The sequence below is a fragment of the Callorhinchus milii genome, unplaced genomic scaffold (genome assembly GCF_018977255.1).
Source record: "Callorhinchus milii isolate IMCB2004 unplaced genomic scaffold, IMCB_Cmil_1.0 Scaffold11, whole genome shotgun sequence".
NCBI classification, from domain to species: Eukaryota; Metazoa; Chordata; class Chondrichthyes; order Chimaeriformes; family Callorhinchidae; genus Callorhinchus; species Callorhinchus milii.
The window spans coordinates 6,136,344-6,157,436 of record NW_024704752.1 but is presented as its reverse complement, the minus strand read 5'-3'; the positions used below and the strand labels follow the sequence as shown (position 1 = coordinate 6,157,436).

The following is a 21,093-nucleotide window of genomic DNA, read 5'->3' as shown; positions in this document are numbered from 1 at the left end:
ATTTATAAATGGAAGCAGGATATTGCTGACAGTTTTTTTTTCCTGCCAAATGTGTTGGAAGATTTGTGTTTCAATGAAAATCTAAATCTCATGATTCTGAGGGATCCACAAAATAGCAACATGAAAGGGGGCAATTCTCCATTCACTCTGCATAGTGAAAAATTATATAGGCATTCTTATTGCAAACCGTTGCTGTTACAAACCCCAGACACTTGTAATATACATAGCTATAAGCTGCACCACATTAATAAGAGTTCACTGAAGGATTCACTACACAGTCTATGAATATTCCTGACTTCCTCACCTCTTAATGCCATAACCTAGTGAGGAGGTGGTTGCCTACAAATACACACACTATGGTTTACAGTAAAATCCTTTGTGGATGTAATAATGTGCTGTATCATTGCGAGTATTATTAGTATCCTCCTGAGGGCAGGTGGAAGGTAAGCGAGGATTATTTGGGGGAGGCTGCTAGCTCCAAAATGATGTTAATAATCCTTACATTTGGTAAGGTGCCTTTCACATCAGGAGGACATCCCAAAGTGCTTCACAGGATATACTGTAAAGTGCAATGACTGTGTGTGTGTGTTATGATTGAACCCCTTTGCGCACCCCAATGTCCCACCAACAGCCATGAATTGAGTGGTCAATTTTGTCTGTGGGATTACTCTCTTCTCGAATAGTGCAATGGGATGTTAAATGTCCACCTGAACAGGCAGATGAGGCCTCGGTTTAACATCTCACTCCAACATTGCACCACACACCCAGCACTGCATTGGGCTGGAGTATCATCTTACAATATATGTTTACAAATCCCAACATCGGGTTTGAACTCACAAGCTTCTGACTCAGGCAGGAGTGATACCAACTGAGCCGGACAGACTCTTGTCAGATGATGCAGCTTGCAATGGAATTTTGGAGTCAATCCTCTGTCTCAGCCGTCCAGTTAGGTCAGGCAGGTCCTCAGTAATCCAAGGCACATGGCCCAGGAGTAGGCATTGTTCCCACTTGGCTCTTGTTAACTATGCAAACCAAAGCTTTAACTGGCCCTGGCTGGACAAGCAGCAGGAAGCTTGTCATTGTTCTGATGTTGTGCTTCGCGGGTTTACCTGATTGAACTCCAGTAGGACCCCCAAGCCTTGGCTTTTGCTGTGCTGGGATTAGGTAAGCAGGATATATCCTTCTGGACAAAGAGTGAGTGCTCCACACTAGAAAAACAGAATCCCATAGTATATTAGAACTCTGTCTCTCTCAGTACTGATTTGGATGTGCTGAAGCAGGATGATGGGCATCTATCTGTGTGTCAGTCAGACACCTGGCTGACCAAAAAATAATAAATTAATCAAAGCTCTAAAACATTCACAGGCAGGTCAAACTACTTGGAGATATGTTGCAATGTATTCATCAGAACTAAATTACTTTACTGTGGCTGGTTCATAAAGGTTCGGTGGAGAGCAGATGCTGAGGCCGAGAATGATGGCGACAAGAAGTGAAGTTATCAGAGGTAAGCTCTGGCAGCTGATTAGTGAGAGTTGTGAAGAAACAGTGAGTTTGAAATTTCTCCTCTTGATATAATTTTCATTTCCCTGCATTAAACACAGCACATTCTGAAAGTCACAAAACTTAGCGACGAGGGGAATTTCTTACCTCGTATCTTTCAGGAATATTTACTGTGAGAAGGGCATAGTACAGCTCACAGTTAGTTTCTGTGTGGCTAGAAACCCCATTTACATGTATTTTCCAATTGATTGACGAAAGAATTACGGTAATATGCTGACTTTGTTGACCAATGTTGGCCAACTTTTGACTTCAGATGTAAGATTTTCTGGCATCAGCCATAGAAACATGAAGTGTCGTTTTTGTGTTGACCAATGCTATAGGCAGCAATCTGGACTATTTCGACTGTGGTACGACTCTGCTGACTGATTGTTGAGTACGGTTTGGCTGTACTATTACAATGCAAAGTGTATCCATTTAAACACTGAAGTCATAAAGCTAGCTAGAGTCTGAGATGATCGTTTGCAATTTATATTTAATAATAAAATTCAACTTTGATCATTCAGTGAAATATCACCATGATTGTCTTACATCGTCGCAGAGAATAAGTAATGGTACTTGGGGGGAGAGCGAAGAGGAGAGAGTTTTATTATGCATGTATAAATTATCACACAAGCTCTTGGATTGTACAATGAAATGGGGAGTAATGTTTAATAAGGATTTTATGGCACACTGTTGCAGAAAAGTTAATGAACAGCATTTTTTTAACTTTAAATTGTTAATGATGCTTTTTGCATTAGAGTGATGGAAATTGCATATTAATAGCCTCTGACAATATAAAGTTATCACTCAATTTTTATAATGCTCACTGAGGACTTGCCAACTGAATACACTCATTCCAGTGGGTGTAGAATTCTCATGTCTTACAGAGAGTTATTGCAACTGACTTTAAGCTTTTAAAAAATATTTATGACATTAAAGATAGCTTTCAGTCAATGATATATGTTTTCCTAAATTAAAGGACAGGTTGAATAATTTGACCTAATGTGTGTAGACGGGCAACAGATCTGAGGCATGAGTAATCAGCGGGGTGGAAAGATATAATTACAAGAATAAAGAGACAACGTAAAGGATTGTCAGAATTTTTCATGGGAATGTTCACTTGATATTATGTGCAGATTCAGGACAGTCTGAACTCTTTGTGCTTTTTAAAAAAAAAAGCAACGAAGTATGGTGGAGTCAGAAATCTACTTCGCTCTATCTGCTATTCAGGGAACTTGGTGGAAAAAAACTATAGTTCATAGTTGATGAAATCGGATATCTAGAGATCTGAAAATCCTCATGGTCCTATCTTATAAGACTGTTGTCTTAAAATGTTCAGACCGTGGAGAATTTTGGAATATTCTTAAATTGATTCTTAATTTGCAAGCTGGTTAGAGTTCTTAAGAAGTCAATGATGTTAAGACTAAGTGTATGGGATTTGGGGGCCAAAGATAGTTGTGTAAATTGTTCAGGGCGTACAGTAGGCAATATTGTAATTAATAAATTAATACATTTTTGATTATATTATTTTAAACAAAAAGACACTCAAATATCAGTTGTTTCCTGAAACTGAGCAGTTTTTTTTTTGCTGTTAATCAACTGTTTCTTAATTAATCAGCAACATATTAATCAAGAAATTGCCTTGTGTGAATGTCCCCACGGATCTGAGAGAAGTGGAAAAAAGACTTGGAATTGAGAGGTAAATCTGGTACAAAAACTACCTGAATGAAAGATATATTATATATTGATTATTTGAAATCAATAAATAATTTAGGCCTCTGGTTTACAACACTACAATATAACTTGTATATTATATATTTTGCCCTTCATGTGGGGGGAAGGGGGTGTCTTGGAGAGCTTGTCTCCTTCAGATGCATGGGAAAATCCTGAAATGTTTTTAGAAATAATTCCTAACCGTAAAACCGTTAAAAAAAAGCACAATTGAGTGATTGCGTCAGATGTGCAAATCGGAAATTGTTTCTAAATTCGATTAACCGATCAAAAATTCGATAACAATATGGAACAATTAACATAAGCCAAAAAGCTCATTTGTTGCTGTTTTAGTTCATTTTTTTTAAAACACCGTTTCCTTTATTTCCAGGAAGTACTATTATTATTCTGCTCCATTACTTCCTCCCAAACCTAGATTACCCAACTGGCAATATCCATGAACATGGTAGCTTTGAAATTCCACTTCATCTTAACCCTCAAGAAATTTTGTCTTAAAGTTTAAGAGTATGCAAAACTGGAAAATTTCTAAACACAGACCTTAATTAGGAAGGCAGTTCATTGTAAGGACTGAAGAAAAATGGCTTCCAAATTGAGACTGAATTTCAGTTTTCCATAGTTATATGTAATCATAAATTTTAAGGCAAAGCTGTCTAAGTCTAAGACTAGTTGGAATTTGAGGGCTCTGTGTAGGAATACATCTCGAGTTTCGTTAGTTTGATCAAACTACATTCACTTTGCTTTCAGGAGGAAATTGTTAGGAGCATAGCAGGTTTTAGGTCTACCACAAGACTGCATAGAGGAAGAATACAAAACACCTACTATAGAAATAACTAAACAACGCATGAGAGATGCAGTCATAGTGGCATTGATTGACTAAAGATCGTATCATGTAGGTGCTAGATACAACTATTTTCAACTTTATTATATGGTCACCTTGCAGTATATTCTGTGAAGAGCTTTGAGACGTCTCGAAGACGTAATAAGGTGCTATATTAAATGCAAGGATTATTATTACTATAGTTATAGATGGAATCCCAGCTAATGAATTGGTTTAATGGACTCAGCTGATCAATCTAAACAGTAAACAAAATGCACACTTAATAAATAGCAAAAGTTGGTGTGAGGATTTAGTTTAGGTTTCAAAGCAAGTCCCTTTAATTCTCAGTGTCCGAGACGATGAGATGATGAGCTTCCCGTCACTTTGGGCACTAATCGCTACCCAGAGGACAATAAGAAAGAAGACAGCAATTGATTTTCCCAAACTAACTTTTAATATACAGTACCACATTTTTTTGCAACTAAAGAAAGTGAGTTGCATTGTTCAACATGGCACTTTGTTTGTAACTTATTTTTAAGCCTTGCTCCTTTAATAAATGGGCGAGTCATGTATTTAGCACTGAAAAAGTCACAATGGGTCACAGCACACGGGACAGAGAATGGTGAGAGAGGCCTGGGTGTCAAAGGTTATGTAACTAGCTCATTGTGTCTGAAGTCTTCATTACAGCCTGATCTAGTAATGGTCTGCCAGAGTGTTAGAGAGATTTATTCTATTACTCTTTACACAAAGTGTAACAGGAATTAGAGTATGTGAGGAGGATGGTTAAGACAGGGCATGTGGTTAGCAAAGCTGGCTAGCCAGATGGCACTGAACTGCTAATCTAATTTCCTCTCCTCTTCCAACCCATTTCTGATGAGATCTTAAATGTTTAATTGGAAAGTTCTAGAAAAGGGAAATTTGTCTATCAGTTGGTTGGACCGATGATTAGTTTGCATTGCAAAACTGTATAAGGACCTGCTTAGTAACCTAGTGTTCTCTAAACCATTCCGTTTATGTTGATCTTAATACAGGTGTTTAAAGTTATTTGTGGAGTCCTGCAGCATAGGGATAAGTGAGCTCGCTTCACGAGCGAGAGGACCTGGGTTTGATTCCTGGGCAGGGCGAAACCTTAGGCAAGTTTCCTTACTTCTCACCTCTCTGTTTATCTAGCAGTAAATAGGAACCCGGTTGTTAGTCGATTGGCGGATCAATTTCCGGTGAGGGGAAATAATCCCTTAAAAAAATGGTCACTCAATCCACAACTGTTTGTGGGAATCTGCTGTGCGCAATTGGCTGCCTGGTTTTGTCCTCAAAATACACTCTCCCTATTTAAGTGTCAGGCACAATCTCTGTATAAAGATCTCCAAGACATTGCTCCACAAGGAAAGAACGCAGTATATAACTGCATGTTGTTAGTGTTGTAGATCAGTGGTGGCCAACATTTATGCATTTTAAAATTTGTAAATTTTCTTCATTGAATATTTTTTGATTTATGCTACAAAAGAAGAAATATTCAGTTTAGAAAAATTTTAAATGCACTACCAATCGAACACGGACTTACCTAGACTCATGCAAATGTTTGTGGGGTACTTCTTGATGGCCTGTGGGCCACATGTTCGCCAGAACTGCTTTAAGTCTATACAAATGCTGTGTGCTCTCTTTTATTCTGAGTGCCAGTATTTTGATGGCTATTTCAGCGGATGTGCTTAGAGTGGTCGGAGTTTAGCTAGATGCTTGAATAAACTCCTTCAATGAAATGTTTAAATCTTTGTTTTTCAAGCGAGTTTTCTTTGTTGATTTTGGGCTCTACAAGCTTTATTTTGAAGAGTTTAGTGCATAAGTTAGAAATGGTTCAATCTCAGTTCCTAAGCCAACATATTAGCAAAATAATCAATTTAATTTAATTTACTTTGATTTAATTGGACCGCTTGCATTGCCATATCACTTTTATGGCTCAGCAGTGGGTGCGTTGTGTATTTACTTACCACCAGAACTCCCTGAGCATCTCCAACGAAGACAGTTGCCAAGATCCCTTAAAGGGAAAAGCATACAAAAAAACCTTGTAGTATGTGAAAGGGGAGTGCAAATCACACTGAGCTCTACACAAAACGTTCTATCTATCATGGGATTTTCTAATCCGTAGTTTTAAGCACAGAAACATAGAAATCTACAGTGCAGAAAGAGGCCACTCGGCTCATCGAGTCTGCTCCGGTTCACATAGCAAGGGATCAGTTCAATTCCTCCTTTCCCCGCCTGATCCTCAGACCCTTCCAAGCCTCTCTTTTTCATGTACCTTTCTATTTCCGTCTTGACAACCACAATGAACTCAGCCTCCATCACCCTACTTGACATAGCATTCCAATATTTCTAGGTGGAAACATTCCTTCTAAGTTCTCCTTTCTCTGTTCTTGTGGGTCTGTTATAATTATTTCCCCTAGTTACGGATTCCCTAATCAATGGAAATAACTTCTCCCTGTTTACTCTGTCAAAACCCCTCAAAATTTCAGACACCTTGTCTTAAGCTTCTCTGCTCCAATGAAAATAAAGACAACTTTTCCAAATGCTCCTCAGAGCTGTATCTTTCATCAGAATCATTCTTTTAAATCTCTTCTGTACCCCCTCTAAGGCCTTTCCTGAAATAAGTTGTCCAGACTTGGAGGCAATACTCTAGTTGTGGCCTAACCAATGATTTGTACAAATTTAGGATTATTGCTTTACTTTTGTACTCTATGCCCCAGTGTATAAAACACAGCATGCTATTAGCTCTCTTCACATCGCTTTGTGAAGCCACTTTCAATGACTTATGTACCTGCACTCCCAAATCCCTTTGCTCCTCAGCAGGAAACAAAGGAAAATAAATACACCAGTAAATGTTCAAATAGCTCCCTTCCTAACCGTTAGCAATTAAGTGGAAATAAATAAGATAATTTCCCTCCAACCTTTGAGGAATATATTTTAAAAAATCAATCATCCCAAGCAAAATATTCAAAACCCTAGTGTGTGTGTGTGTATGTCTAAATATGTGCATGCAGCAATATTGCAAATCAGGAATAGGAGACTATTCAGCCCTTCAAGCCTGTTCTATCGCTTTATTAGATCTGAGCAGATCTTCTAATCCCAATGCCTAAAGGGTGTAGGATTAGTCCTATAGATAAAAGTAGCATTATAGTCTTCAAATGAAGAGATGGCTTGGATAATAAGAGATGGCTTTCGCCCACAAATATACGGTCAATTCACTTTACAGTATATTCTGTGAAGTGCTTTGAGACGGCTAGAAGATGTGAAAAGCGCTATATCAAATGCAAGGATTATTAATAATAATAATCTTGTACTCCAGCTCTATGAATAAACATTGAATTATCCTCCATTATTCCTGGATTGTAAGGTATGCCACCAGTTCAGTATAAATTTTCTATAGAAGTGGTTGTGTCATTAGCAAAGCTATTGATGGTGTCCAGCAGCAAAGAATTCTGCTTGAAGATTTCACTCCATCTGGGTCTAAGGTGAGCTGGCTAACCACTGTGGTAAGTGGAATCCTGTAGTGTTGTTGTTAGTGCACTCGCCTCGTAAGCGAGAAAATCGGGGTTCGATTCCCGGGCGGGGGCAAAACTTTAGGCAAGTTTCTTTACTCCACATTCCTGTTTACCTAGCAGTAAGTAGGAACCTGGTTGTTAATTGATGAGGGTAATAGTCCCTCTTCCCCCTCCCAAGAAAAATTTGGTCACTCAATCCACGACTTTGTGAAACACCGCTGTGTGCAATTGGCTGCCGCGTTTCGCTCACAAAATATACAGTCAATCCATTTTACAGTATATTGGGTGAAGCGCTTTTGGGTCATCTCAAAGATGTGATAAGGCATATCAAATGCAAGGATTATTATTAGTATTATAAAGTGTCGCTCAGCATAGATGTATTTAAGGGAAAGCTAGATAAGTACATGAGGGAGAAAGGTATAGAAGGTTATGCTTGAAGGCTTAGTTGAAGAAGGGCAGGAGGAGGCTCATGTGGAGCATAAACACCAGCACAGAACAGTTGGGCCGAATGGCCTGTTTCTGGGCTGTACATTTTAACGTATGTATTCTAATGTAATGTATTCAGCATTTCAGATTTTGCAGGAAAAGGTGTTTAAAATTTAGGCAGGATTTAGGACCACCCTTGTACCAACCTCTTTATTTTTAGTACAGAGTCCTGTCTGAAATTTAACATTCAATCCCTTTCCTTTAGATTGCTTGGAGACAGACAAGGCCATTTCAGCAGTGAGTGTGATCAATTGCATTGTTTTCCTTATTACGAAATCCCTGATATTGCCATAGATTGAAACACTACAACTAGTGCCCTGAAGCTGAAGAGTAGCATTCGCCAACAGAGGAAGGGGAGGTGAAATTTCAAAGCGATCTAAGATGTTAGTGGGCTCATTGCTCACCATGCCCAAACAGTGCGAGGAAACAAATCACTTGAGTTCAGATTCTCAGAAACCTCATTGAAGCTGTACAGTGTTACTCCTGGAGTGTTGAGCTATAAGGAGGCTCCTCTATATGAGGTTATATAGAGGCAGTGCAGAGGACAGCTCACACACTGATCCCCAGTGTTAGAGGTATGAGGAGTAAATAGATAAGATGGGCTCTTCAGATTTGTATGTAGATGCCTCACAGGGATTTTATGGAGGTATTTAAGATATTAAATGGGATCGAGAAAGTAATGATAATAGGAACCTGCCACCTCTCATTGAAAATTACTGAGGTCCTGGAAATCAGATGGTTTCTATAGAACTATATCCCCAACATGAGACTCTGCTCAGGAGAGGAGGAGTCTGGAAGTGATACCCACACATGAGTAATTCCTCAGTCTAGGAGAATAGACTATTTTGAATGTCTTCAATTAGGAGCGTTAATCTACCACTGAATAGCCTTTGAGACAAACAACTAGTTACTTTACAACAGGCGCGATGCAGAGAAGGAAAAGTGCAATGCGAAAAGACTACAAAGCCCACTCATTTTAAATGTACAATTCACATCGTCATTGACTCTCTTTGACTCATTCAGATCTTTTGAAGGAAGTGAGAAACCATGTGGGAAAGTAACAGGAAGATGCCCCCGTCCCACACACCCCCATCCCACCACCCCACCCTGAGGATATCAATGAAACATTACAATCTGAGTCATTCAGAGTTTCATTCCAAAGATGACATTTTCTGTGGTTTCAGCAGGATTGGAAGACCAGTATTCCATTGAGTATTTGATCATCCATATCTATACCTCTTTTAACCTTCATTCCTGCCCTTAATCATATATTCATCCGTTTCTTTTGAAAAGAGTTGAAGTTAATCAACAGAGCTTAACCGCTTCTGATGGGAGTCTATTACACATATCTCTTGCTCTGTTGGGGGGGAATTTCTTCCAATCTCAAGTCTTGCTTGAGGCTTGCTACTTTCATACTCATATCATCTGGTTCTGCAATCACAGTTTAAGTGAAGTAACCTGCTTACACCTACATTACTGATGCCTCTCAGCGCTTGAAGACCTTGATTCCATCACTCTAAAATATTTTTTTTTCACTGATGAAAGCAAGTTCAATTGTGTGAATCTTTCATCAAAGCTAAAGAGCTCTTCCAAATCATCGTCATTGTTCATCCCCCAAACCCTTTATGATACATCAATGCTCTTCTGAAGGCAGGATACCCGAAAGTGAATGTGATAAACCAAAAGTGACTTCACCAATGATTTTTTTTTCAAGATTAAAATAAACTGATTTAACTTTAATCAAACTGTCCTTTGCCATATCTGAGTGCTTGATTCATCTAATTAGTGTCAGCCTTACATTGGCTGGATGCTGTCAGTGAATGATCAGTGATCTTGCATAGATCTTTATACTTTGAATGGCATTGTCCAGGACACAACAGTCAGTGAATGAAATTGGTCATTCATTTCATAACCATTTGTGTGATATTAATGTGCTTAGATTGGCTGCCGCATGTACATAATCACTGCACTTCACAACCTATCCTGTGAAGCGCTTTGAGACATATTGATGATGATGATGATGATGAGATAAGGTCCTATAGGAGTCCTGTAGGTCAGTGGTTAGAGCACTCGCCTTGTAAGCGCGACACTGGGTTCGATTCCAGGTAGGGCAAAACCTTGGGCAAGTTTCCTTACTCCACATGCCTAATAATAATCCCACCAAAAAAAATCGGTCATTTTCAATCCACGACTGTTGTGGGACACTGCTGTGCGCAATTGGCTGCCGCGTTTTGCCCATAAATATACGGTCAATTCACTTTACAGTATATACTGTGAAGCGCTTTGAGTCGTTGAGAAGACGTGAAAAAGCGCTATATCAAATGCAAGGATTATTATATTATATATTAAATGAGAGGATAATTATTATTATTGCAAAGCAGGGAGTCTGATGAGCATCTATCCGTTTGCGTTGCTTCCGGTCCTTTACCCAAGGGTAAATTCACTCCCTCTGCTGCCAACAGGCAATAATAGCAAAAAAGTTTAAAAGTTGGTAACAGAAGCTCAGTAACGGTACCCTCCAAATTCATTCATGTCCGCAAACTTCTGAATAACATCACAGACGCAGAGATTATCTCGCTAAGCTTACTTTTTGGAGCAAAGTCACCAATGTTCTCATATTAAAGGGGAAAAAATCAGGCTTTCACAGAAATGAACAGTAGCGCTGCCGACTTTCTGTGCCATATCACTCTTAAGTGTCTCTTTGAAACCGTTTCTTGTTTTGCTAATGGTTACTCATCTATTGTGTATCCAGATTTCGTGTCCCAATGTGCACTAAATTACATCTGTCTTAATGTTCTGTACATGGGAAGGGAAACAATTCAGTCAGCCAGGGTTCCAATTCCCAAGGCTCCAACTTCCACTTAGTATTTGCCATTCATGTCCTGAAGATGTCTCAAAGTGCTTCACAGGATATACTAAAAAGTGTAGTGACTGTGCATTATTTAAGATAGGTGAGTAACTAGCACCAGCATGGACATGATGGGACACGTGGCCTCATAATAATAAAATAATGATAATCGTTGCATTTGGTATGGCACTTTTCACATCGGAAGGATGTCCCAAAGTACTTCTCCTGTACTGTAAGTTGATTCTATGATCTCATTTCAATGTTTGCTGCAGACAGTCACTACTCTTTCTAGGATTATTATTATAAAGTGGCTTTATTCTGTTGTTGAACACATCATTCCTTTGTGCCCCTCTAATGCAATGAGGTGACAGTGTCCCTTTAAAAAGGAAGTGTTATTCCAAAAGCACTTTTAATTTCTTTCTGTGGCTCCCTGAGAGTAAACAATGTAAAATGTGAAAAGGGCATGTAATTTTTTCCATGAAAAATCAGTCTTTGTCTTAATGTTATAAATGAATGAATTTATTGTCAAATCTGTTTGGTCAGTTCCGGGTACCTGCTCAAGTCAACTACATTAGCAAATCCTTTAATCTCGGTTGCTCCTTCGAGTAAGGAATCATCAAACCTACTAATATGTTTTGACATCTGAACTTGAATCAGATTTGATTCTTTTAATTAGTATCCATTCATGCCAAACTTCCCCTTGTATAAATTTGCTATTCAATTCATACTTTGTGGATTTTGGAATTGGGAATAAATCTGATGGAATTGCATTTAACCCTTTTATTCCCTGAGCAACATTGCTATTTAAGTTTGACTAAAATATTTCCGAAATGGCACATGTTCCTCAGACTCCATTGAATGGCTTTGTAACCTAAATACACTATTGAATAATAATGCTTGCATTTGACATAGTATCTTATCATGTGATCGAGACAACGTCTGAAAGCGCTTCCCAAAATACATTATAAAGTGGAGTGACTGTGTATTTGTTGGCAAACGTGGCAGGGCAATTGCACACAGCAATGTCCCACAAACAGCCATGAAGTGAGTGACCAATTTTATTTGGGGGATTGTTGTCCAGGACACTGGGAGAGAGAAACTCGCTTCATTTTTTTGAATAGTGCCATTACATCTTTACCTGAATAGGCAGACAGGAACTCATTGATAGCGATGCTTGCAAAACCGCTGTAATTAAACTGCCTCCAATCTCCTTAGAGCTACAGGCCCCCAATGTTGCTTCTGTGTTTCTGCGTGCTCATGCTAATTCGTCACTGGAACTGCCTACTCTTTTAATATTTAGGTATGAGCAAAAAAGACGCAGCAGATTGATATAAGAATATTCTTCCTCGCGGCATTAATTATGAAGCATGCACAACTAGATGGGACAAGGGGCAATGATTATTTTTCTTAAATTACATGATCTTTAGGAACAATTGTTTCAATCAAAGTATCTCTTGGCAAACTGGTGCGTACATTCATCAAGATCCAGTTGCAACTGCGATCTGCAGCAAAACAAACACAAATCAGGAAAATAATTAAGAATTGTTAAGTAAATAATCATAGAGAAATTGAAGGCCAATCGGACTCAAATATTTTTGTTCAGGAATAACTGAGTTGCAGTATGTGTCTTGGTAAGCCAGCCTTAGAGCTACAGGTGCTGACCAAGGCAAGAAAATTCTTATGAACTGACTGATACAGGTTAAATCTATCTACGATTAGATCAGGGGGTGAGGGGAAATAAGATGCGAGAAGGAATGGGAGAGAAAAAAAAATGCAATTGATTGTCTCTACCTCAATCAGAATAAACTAATGATAATTGACTGTCTTATTAACGCATCATTTCCTGATTGATCTTTGCAGAAAAGAAAGTGAGGTCAGTGTTTCAGGCCAATATTTGGATGGTTTCCCTGTTGATTCCCTATTTTTTCTAATAACGGAGTGCAACTTCAGGAGTAAATCTGTTTCTGTCTTTTGTTTCTTTCACTTTATTCAGATGCAAAGTGTTTGCAGATAAGGAATGGGAGTAATAATAATAATAATCCTTGCGTTAGATATAACACTTTTCATGTCTTCTAGACATCTCAAAGCGCTTCACCGACTGTAAAATGAATTGATTGTATATTTGTGGGTGAAACGCCAGTAGTATGAAGAGCTGGCAGAGAGGAACACAAGTAATGAGAAATACCTTTTGGTCTATATGGAAATTTGTACAATGTCTATGTATTTTTGTTCCATACAGACCGTACAGTCGAATATGCACTTTCTACAGCAATATCACTCAATGTTCCAATCTACCTTAGGACTGGAGTTTGGTGCGATTACTGCAAACACACATGTTAAGCAGTTAAACCCATGCAATGTGTTACCTGACTCAGAACTATTTAAACAATTCACTGAGGGGAGATTTAATTGGCAATTCTGTACAACACTAAACAACTCTGCTGTTAGTCAAATTTAAATAGTTTCTCACGTCTCCCCTCTGCTGAACATTCCATCTCAAAAATCTCCCGATCCCCTCCCTCTCCTGGGGCTGCTGACCAGAGCTGGGGTAGGATTCCAGAGACCGAGGGCAACTTTCACTATCTCACCCAAGTGGATATTCTTCCTGTGTGAGCCCATGTAACCATGGGTAGAGCTAGCACTTGAAGAATTGTTGCCTTTGGATAAAGGAAGTAAAAGTCACACCTGAGCCCAATCATGTTCTCACCTCACGTCAAAAAGTCACGAGACTAGTTTGAATGTACATGTTTGTCCCTTCTTCTCCTGAAATTGCTATTTACAATCCTAATTCTGTGTCCTCTTGCTCTGTTACCTTGGTGCACCCAAAAGTATTGTTCTAATTTTACGTTCTGAATCCCAATCTCGACTACTCAGTTCTCAGTCTCTTTCTTGATGTATACGTGATGAAGGAGAAGATAATTGTAGGGTATGGGAGAAAGGATTAGGAGGGGTGTAGGCTCATGTGGAGTATAAACATGGAGTATAGAGAGGGCATTGTGAGGAACTTTATGCATAGGGCAGTGAGAATGTGGAACTCCTTGTTGGAATCTGTGGCTGAAGCAAAAAGCATCAATGTATTTAAAAGGAACCCTGATGCCTGCATGAAGGAGAAAGTATAGAGGAGTAGAATAATACAAGCGGGGCTCTTGTGGAATATAACAACAACAACAAGATTCCACTTATAGAGCGCCTTTCACGTCAGGAGGACGTCCCAAGGCGCTGCACAGTTGGGTCATGACCCGAGCAGGGGGGAAATGGTCAGGGTGAGGGGAGGGAAGGGAGGGAGAGAGGAGGGGGAAATGGTCAGGGTGAGGGGAGGGAAGGGAGGGAGCGAGGAGGAGGAAGAGAGTCGAGAGGGGAGCTGAAGGCACGGTCAAAGAGAAAGGTTTTGAGACCGGCCTTGAAGGAGGAATATAAACACTCACATTTGACTAGTTGGCCTGAATAACTTGTTTCATTGCTGTAATGTTCTATATTAAGTGATTTGAGACTCCCTCCTGACACGAGAGGCTCTGTATCTCTCTCTATTTATATACATATATATTAGATATTTATAATACTGTAACACTACACATTCTTTATTTTAAAGTATGTGTACGTTATATTCTACCCTACACATTCATTTAATATGTAGACTGTAGTACACATTCTCTGTAGTACATTCTCTTTATAGGCTAAAGTAGATATGCTTTTCAGTCTGTACACGAAGGTGATGAGGAATTGCTGGGGGCTTGGTGGAAGCTATATACTGTAGAGTTGTTACAAAATAGCTCTAATGTATCGTAACACTGTGATGTCTAGGTAATGTGCAGGGCTCCTGTGATTACATCAATGAAAGTATTGCTGTTGGTAACGTGATAGAGTGGAGGAATTTCCTTATCCATCACTTCAATTGCATGCGCTGTTTATTTTGAACAAATTATGCCACATTATGGGGAAAGAGAGCCTTTGGGGAAAGGGGAAAAAAATTACACCCATATTTTTTTCTGGTAGTCCAATGTCGTAGCGGTATTGACCACAGCAAGTTAAAAAAAAAGGCATTTTTGGTTAACACTGCTCGCTGAGTAAAAATAGAAAGGAGACAAATTTTAAAGAACGAATTTGGATACCTGGAACACTAGATCGAATGCACTGTAAAGTCGGTTTTAAATGGTGGGATGGGATGGAGGAGGATGGAGGGAGCACTATTAGCCGATGCGATGTGAGTGCCATGAGAGCGGATCTCTTATTAAATGTGATGGCACGGTTCCTTTTCCCACCAGAGACTGAGCATGCTGTGCGAAGCATTCATGCAGAGATTTGCAGGTCAAAGCATCAGAGACCGCAAAACAGAAACAGCTTCTCCAAAGAGAGCCTTTCGTATGCCAGGAGCTGGAGAGGTCTTGAGATTAATCATAAACACAATTTTTACCTCTTAATGAAGACGAGGTGGGGGAGAAACCTTTACAATTTTAGTTTAAATATTAAGAAAACCAATCGAGAGTACAGGGAGCAGCAGTGGATTAGAGATTGACTTATAACCTCTGGAACCCGGGTTTGAATCCAGCCCAGATGTAAGGGTGTGTGTGGGGAGGGGCACTCCATCGTTTGGTTTTACCGTGTGTGTAGCCAATCTGCCTGGTGAAATGTTGCTCTGCGATTATACAATGAGAATTGTCACTGTTGACTGGCATGTAACCATATCGCGTGACAGCTATTTTTCATGTATGTGCCCGTACGTCACAGACAGCCTCGTTAGAGGCAAATTAAAAGTTTGTAAAAGCAGTGGGGATGGGTAAAAAAAGATCTTTTCAAATGTATTTTTAACTTTTACAGTTCTCAGTGCAATGTGCTGCAAGCCCCCTGAAAGCCCAAACGACATACATACACACACACTACACAATTTCACAATCTCACTAATTCACATTCATCAAACACAAACACCCCGGCAAAGTCCATGAAAACTAATGGGTTTTATCTTGTAGGTAAAGAAACACTTCCTGGCATCTGTCCTGAAATTGCGCTTTGCAACTCTAAACCTAAACTTGTTTTTAGCTTGCATCCCTTTATTCCACGTATTGGAGTGGAGTCCTGTAGCTCAGTGGTTAGAGCACTCGCCTTGCTAGCGAGACACCTGGGTTCAATTCCAGGCAGGGCGAAACCTTGGGCAAGTTTCCTTACTCCACACCCCTAATAATAATGCCTCCAAAAAGCAAAAACAATAATAAATTGGTCATTTTCAATCCACGACTGTTTGTGGGACGTAATTGGCTGCTGCGTTTCCCCCACAAATATATAGTTCACTTCACAGTATATTCTGTGAAGCACTTTGAGATTCCAGAAGACATGAAAAGCGCTATATCAAATGCAAGGATTATTATTATTATATTCCCCTTATACCATAAAAGCTGGCAGACTTTTGTCATTGTTGCCGCTGTTTGTGAGCATGTGGATTGGGTGGCAGGAGGTGGGCTTTCATGGTGAGTGATATGTAGGGTTGGTGCCCATCTCGCATCACAGCTGAAAGCTGACATCAATCTGCACAGCACATATGGCAGCAAGTCGGAGCATCAGTAACTCAAGTGATTGGTGGAGCCATCTGAGTGGATTAACCCACAAAATGCTGCTGGCAGGATGACCCAGCAAGGCTTGATCTGTGCAAATCCACGCAAGGCTGTTTGCAGTTTCATTTCATCCTTGGTTGTGTTTTTTTAGGACTTGGAGCGCTGAAATTTTGTGCGTTTTTTNCCTTTCATTGAACAATAGGGGATTAATATGATCTCTAGTTCCATCTATGCAATAGATTTAAGATCGTAATCCGAGCTGTGACTGTACGGAGCAGTACTGGGAATAGGCTACTGTGTCAAAGGTACTGTCCTTCAGATGACAGGTGCGGATTGTCAGATCTTCAGGTGGACGTTAAAGATCTCGTGGTAGTAGTCGATAAAAGGAGGGAGTTCCTCTCGGCATCCTGGCTGACAATCCTCCAGATAAAACCAATGATTCACGGCTGTTTGTGGGACTTTAAGCGCTCCAAGACCCTGCCCTGGGGGAAAGGAACTAAATGCAGATAGGCCAAGTCCCGCTGAATTTCTGCCCAACCCAGTGCAAGAAAATCACAGAGCTGGCAGTGTAACTCCAGACTGCTGGCAGCATGTCAATTCATTGCCTACAGTGCGACTGAGGCATTAACAAGCAGCTCTGACTTAGCTTGTTTATAAACAGTGGCGAGTGTGCTGATCTGAATGCAGTGCCACGCTGCCAAACTGTTATTTTGTAATATCAGTCTGATGTGAACGTGTTTTACCAAGTTTGCACAGCAGCTGATATGGGGGCGACTGCGGTGTGAAACATGCACCAGCGGAAACACAATACTCCATGGCTCCTGCCTCCTGATTTTAGGTTTCCTCCCTGCTGTTTATTGGAGCAGGCAACTCCATCAACTCAGTCTACAGTGGAGACTTTAATGTTCCCTTTAACTAAAAGTACGATTGATGCTTCGACCAGCCATAGTAAACCCGGGGGTGGGGTGGGATGTGGGGGTGCGCGGAGAAACAACCCCCGGAGAGAGTGAAGGGTTAATTTAGCCTATTGAACAGGAAACTCACTTTGTTTAAAAGAAAATATTTTTCCATTTGAAAAAGAATGATTGCCCCAGCATTGCTATTATTGTGTTCACATATACAGCATATTAAGATCGTCTTCCTTCCTAATGCTGAAGCAGTGCATAGCATTCACTATATAGTATTACATTAGAACATTACAACACAGAAACAGCAATTTCCGTGCACCCAGTGATAATGCACTATCTGAGCCTCCACCCTGCAGTTTCCCTCTCCTATACCCCTCTATTCCCTTTTCACCTGTGTCTGCAACATATTTCCTCAGACCTACATTGTTTTTCTTAGTGAGCGAGGTTTTGCCCACTCACCACCCCCAGTAAGCCAAATTAAATCTAATCACATTCCTCAAAATGGGAACTTGGGTTGGCCTCAGGGAAACCCATATCCCACCCGTATCTGGGTCCTGATCGTCAAAAGACGACACAGACCTGATTCCTTGTAACATGCCCACTCAAGCAAGTCTAGTGACTGGATCGCCTCTCTGGCCCAGGCAAGTGCCCCTGAGCCTGATGACCAAGGGCTCAAAGTAAGGTCCGGGTTCCAATTTTTCCACTCCTCCTTGTGAGGACATATTTTGACGATCCAATAAGGCACTAGGTCAAATGCATTATAATTGGTCGGTCATCTCGTGGCTGTTTGTGGGACCTCACTGCTGCAAATGCCTGCCGTGTTAGCCTAATAAACTAGATTTAATAGCTATTACCGTTAAAATACTTTGAGACATCTTGATGCAATATGGCACTATAAAATGCATTTTGTCTCTCTCCTGTTTTAGTCTCCTTCAACTAAGTGATGCCTTTCCTTATTCAGACCACCTTGCTATCTTCTTTCCCCCGTCCCCTCCCCCCAATCCCTTCCGTCGTGTTTTATTACAATGTGACCGACCACCAGCCAAGAAAGTAGAGAATTGGAGGTGCTCGTCCCAGAGGTGGCTGATGGATTCAACTGTTGGAAAGCCCTGGGTCCATAGAACCACCAGGTGGACATGCAATACAGCAAATGGTGATCTGCCCGACTGCCTCGGCAATTGAAAGGTGAATGAATGGTTGTCTTACCTATACTGACCTATCTGCTCCCTCTGCTCAGCAGCCTCTGGCCTGATCCATGTCCACCACCTTGCCCACCCTACAATCGGAGGTCGGACCTTCAGCCTTTCTGTCACCCTAAGATAAGACTCCACCCTTTGGAAATCCATCCCACCCTTTGGAAGTCTCTCTGCCTTGCCCCCTCCTTTGCCTCCTTCAAGGCCCTCAAGGTCTCCAGATCCTCCTCTTCGACCATGCCTTCAGTCACCCTCCTACCCCTATCCTGCCTGCCCTTCTCCCTTCCTGATCCCAACCCCCAGCTGGAGTCCAAATCTTTGGGTCATCCTCTTGATGTAAAGGCAATACACAAATGTGATTTGTTAGTGTTGTTCTTATCAGAAAGAATTCTTAGGTTTGTGGCTAATTAAGTGTCGCAGTTTTCATTGCACAATCTCAACATCCAGACTGTCTATCAGTGTTGCTGTTTCCAGATGGTATCAGATGTTATAAAGCTGCATGGTTAATAGCTGGGATTTTCAGATGAATTACTAGACAGGCATGCTGGCAAAGCTGTTGATTTTAATGATGAATGTTTTTATTAAAGTTGTAATGAAGCTTTGAAGATTTCCTTATTCCACTTGCATTCAGAACTAAAATTACAGTGTCAGTGTTTCATTTCTCCCGAGATTGTGTTATCTTGGGCCCTGGTTATCCTCAGGTCTTGTGTTGCTGGGCTCTGAACTCGTACACTAGATCCTAACCTTGCATTCCTTGTCTTTGAACTGGTACACTTTGACCCTGACCATAGTTTCATACGCAGTCTAACAAGCCTACTTGGTTTCTGATGTGGCCTTTTCTGATCGCCCTCTGACTTATCTCAGAGAATTTCAGTTTATTATATTGCTTTCCTTGGCCATGGTCGACCTCTCCTCAAGCCTAAGATTACTTGCTGTGTTCTCACTTCTGCTTACATCGCCTGAAATCTGTTCCTGGAACCTCTGCCCCTTTTCTTGAACAAACACACAGGCACTCGACACTGCATGGCTTCATGTAGAAACATCCAAGGCTTTGAAGGCCAAGCAGTAAAAGAGCTTTGTTCTTATTGTTTTAGCTATTAGTGCCTCTTTGATCTGGAACCCTGGTTAGCTCTAGTATAAGGGTTAAAGAACATAAGAATTTGCTCGGCGAAAGACGACCAAGGTTCATCTAGTTCTCCTTCCACCAACCTGGCAGTTGCTTGACATGTCGTGTCCCAAACTATATACTGTATCCTGAGATATTTTTTTCTAGCTTAAATCCATCTAATTTGTTCTTGAAACAAGCAACATTTTCTGCTTCCACTGTCTCCCTAGGGAGCCTGTTCCATAAATGTACTACTCGCTCACTGAAGTAGTGTTTCCGCAGATTTGTTCTGAATTTGCCCCCCTTCAATAGCAAGCCGTGTCTTCTGATTCTACTGTTCAGCACAAGATAAAACAGCTTATCTTGGTCTATATTATCTATTCCCTTCAGAAACTTAGACCATATCGGCCCTCAACCTTCTCTTCTCCAGTGTGAACATGCCCAGTTTGTCTAATCAATCCTCATAGTCCAATCCCATCATCCCGTGAATCAGTGGAGTCCTGTAGCTCAGTGGTTAGAGCACTCGCCTTGCAAGTGAGAGACCTGGGTTTGATTCCCAGCAGGACGAAACCTTGGGCAAGTTTCCTTACTCCACATGCCTGATAATAATCGCTCAAGAAAAACAAATAATAATTTGGTCATTTCAATCCACGACTGTTTGTGGGACACTGCTGTTGCAATTGGCTGTCGCGTTTCGCCTACAAATAAACAGTCAATTCACTTTACAGTATATTCTGTGAAGCGCTTTGAGACGTCTCGAACATGTGAAAAGCACTATATCAAATGCAAGGATTATTATTATTTTGATTGCCCTCCTCTGTATCCTCTCAATCACTGCAAAATCCTTTTTATATTGCGGTGACCAGAACTGCACACAATATTCCAAGTGCAGTCGCACCAGTGATTTATTAAGTGGCTGGATTACCCCACTATTTCAGCTCAATATTGCCCTTTTAATACAATCCAGCATCTGGTTTGCCTTACTCACTGCTACCGAGCAGTGTTGCCATATCTTTAATTTATAGTCAATCAGGATACTCAGGTCCTTTTCAGTTTCTGTACAGATTATTTTCTTACCATTAATACAATAGTTCCTGGATTTTTTGTCCCCATGTGAAGCACTGAATTGAATTTTATCTGCCATCAATCTGCCCAATTCCCAAGAATGTTCAAGTCTTCCTGTAGCCTATTCTTTTCATCTTTGCAGTCTACCACCTTAAAGTATGTTTTTGTCAAAATTTTCTTTGGACATTTTTCATATTTAAGATTCAAAATTTGTCACAGCTTGAAATTTATAAGGCACTTCAAACTGCTACCACCTTCTCTCCTCTTCCCCTCTTTTCTTTTCCCCTCTCTCATCTCCTCCCCCCTCCCCCCGCCCCCATGCAGA

The 21,093-nt window shown here is 40.5% G+C and overlaps 1 non-coding gene across 1 annotated transcript; it reads left to right on the top strand.

The window, feature by feature from the left end:
• The first annotated feature begins 20,199 nt into the window (after nucleotides 1–20,199).
• trnaa-ugc lies at nucleotides 20,200–20,271 on the top strand. Its single transcript has one exon. It is a non-coding gene; the product is annotated as a tRNA-Ala (tRNA).
• The last annotated feature ends 822 nt before the right edge of the window (nucleotides 20,272–21,093 follow it).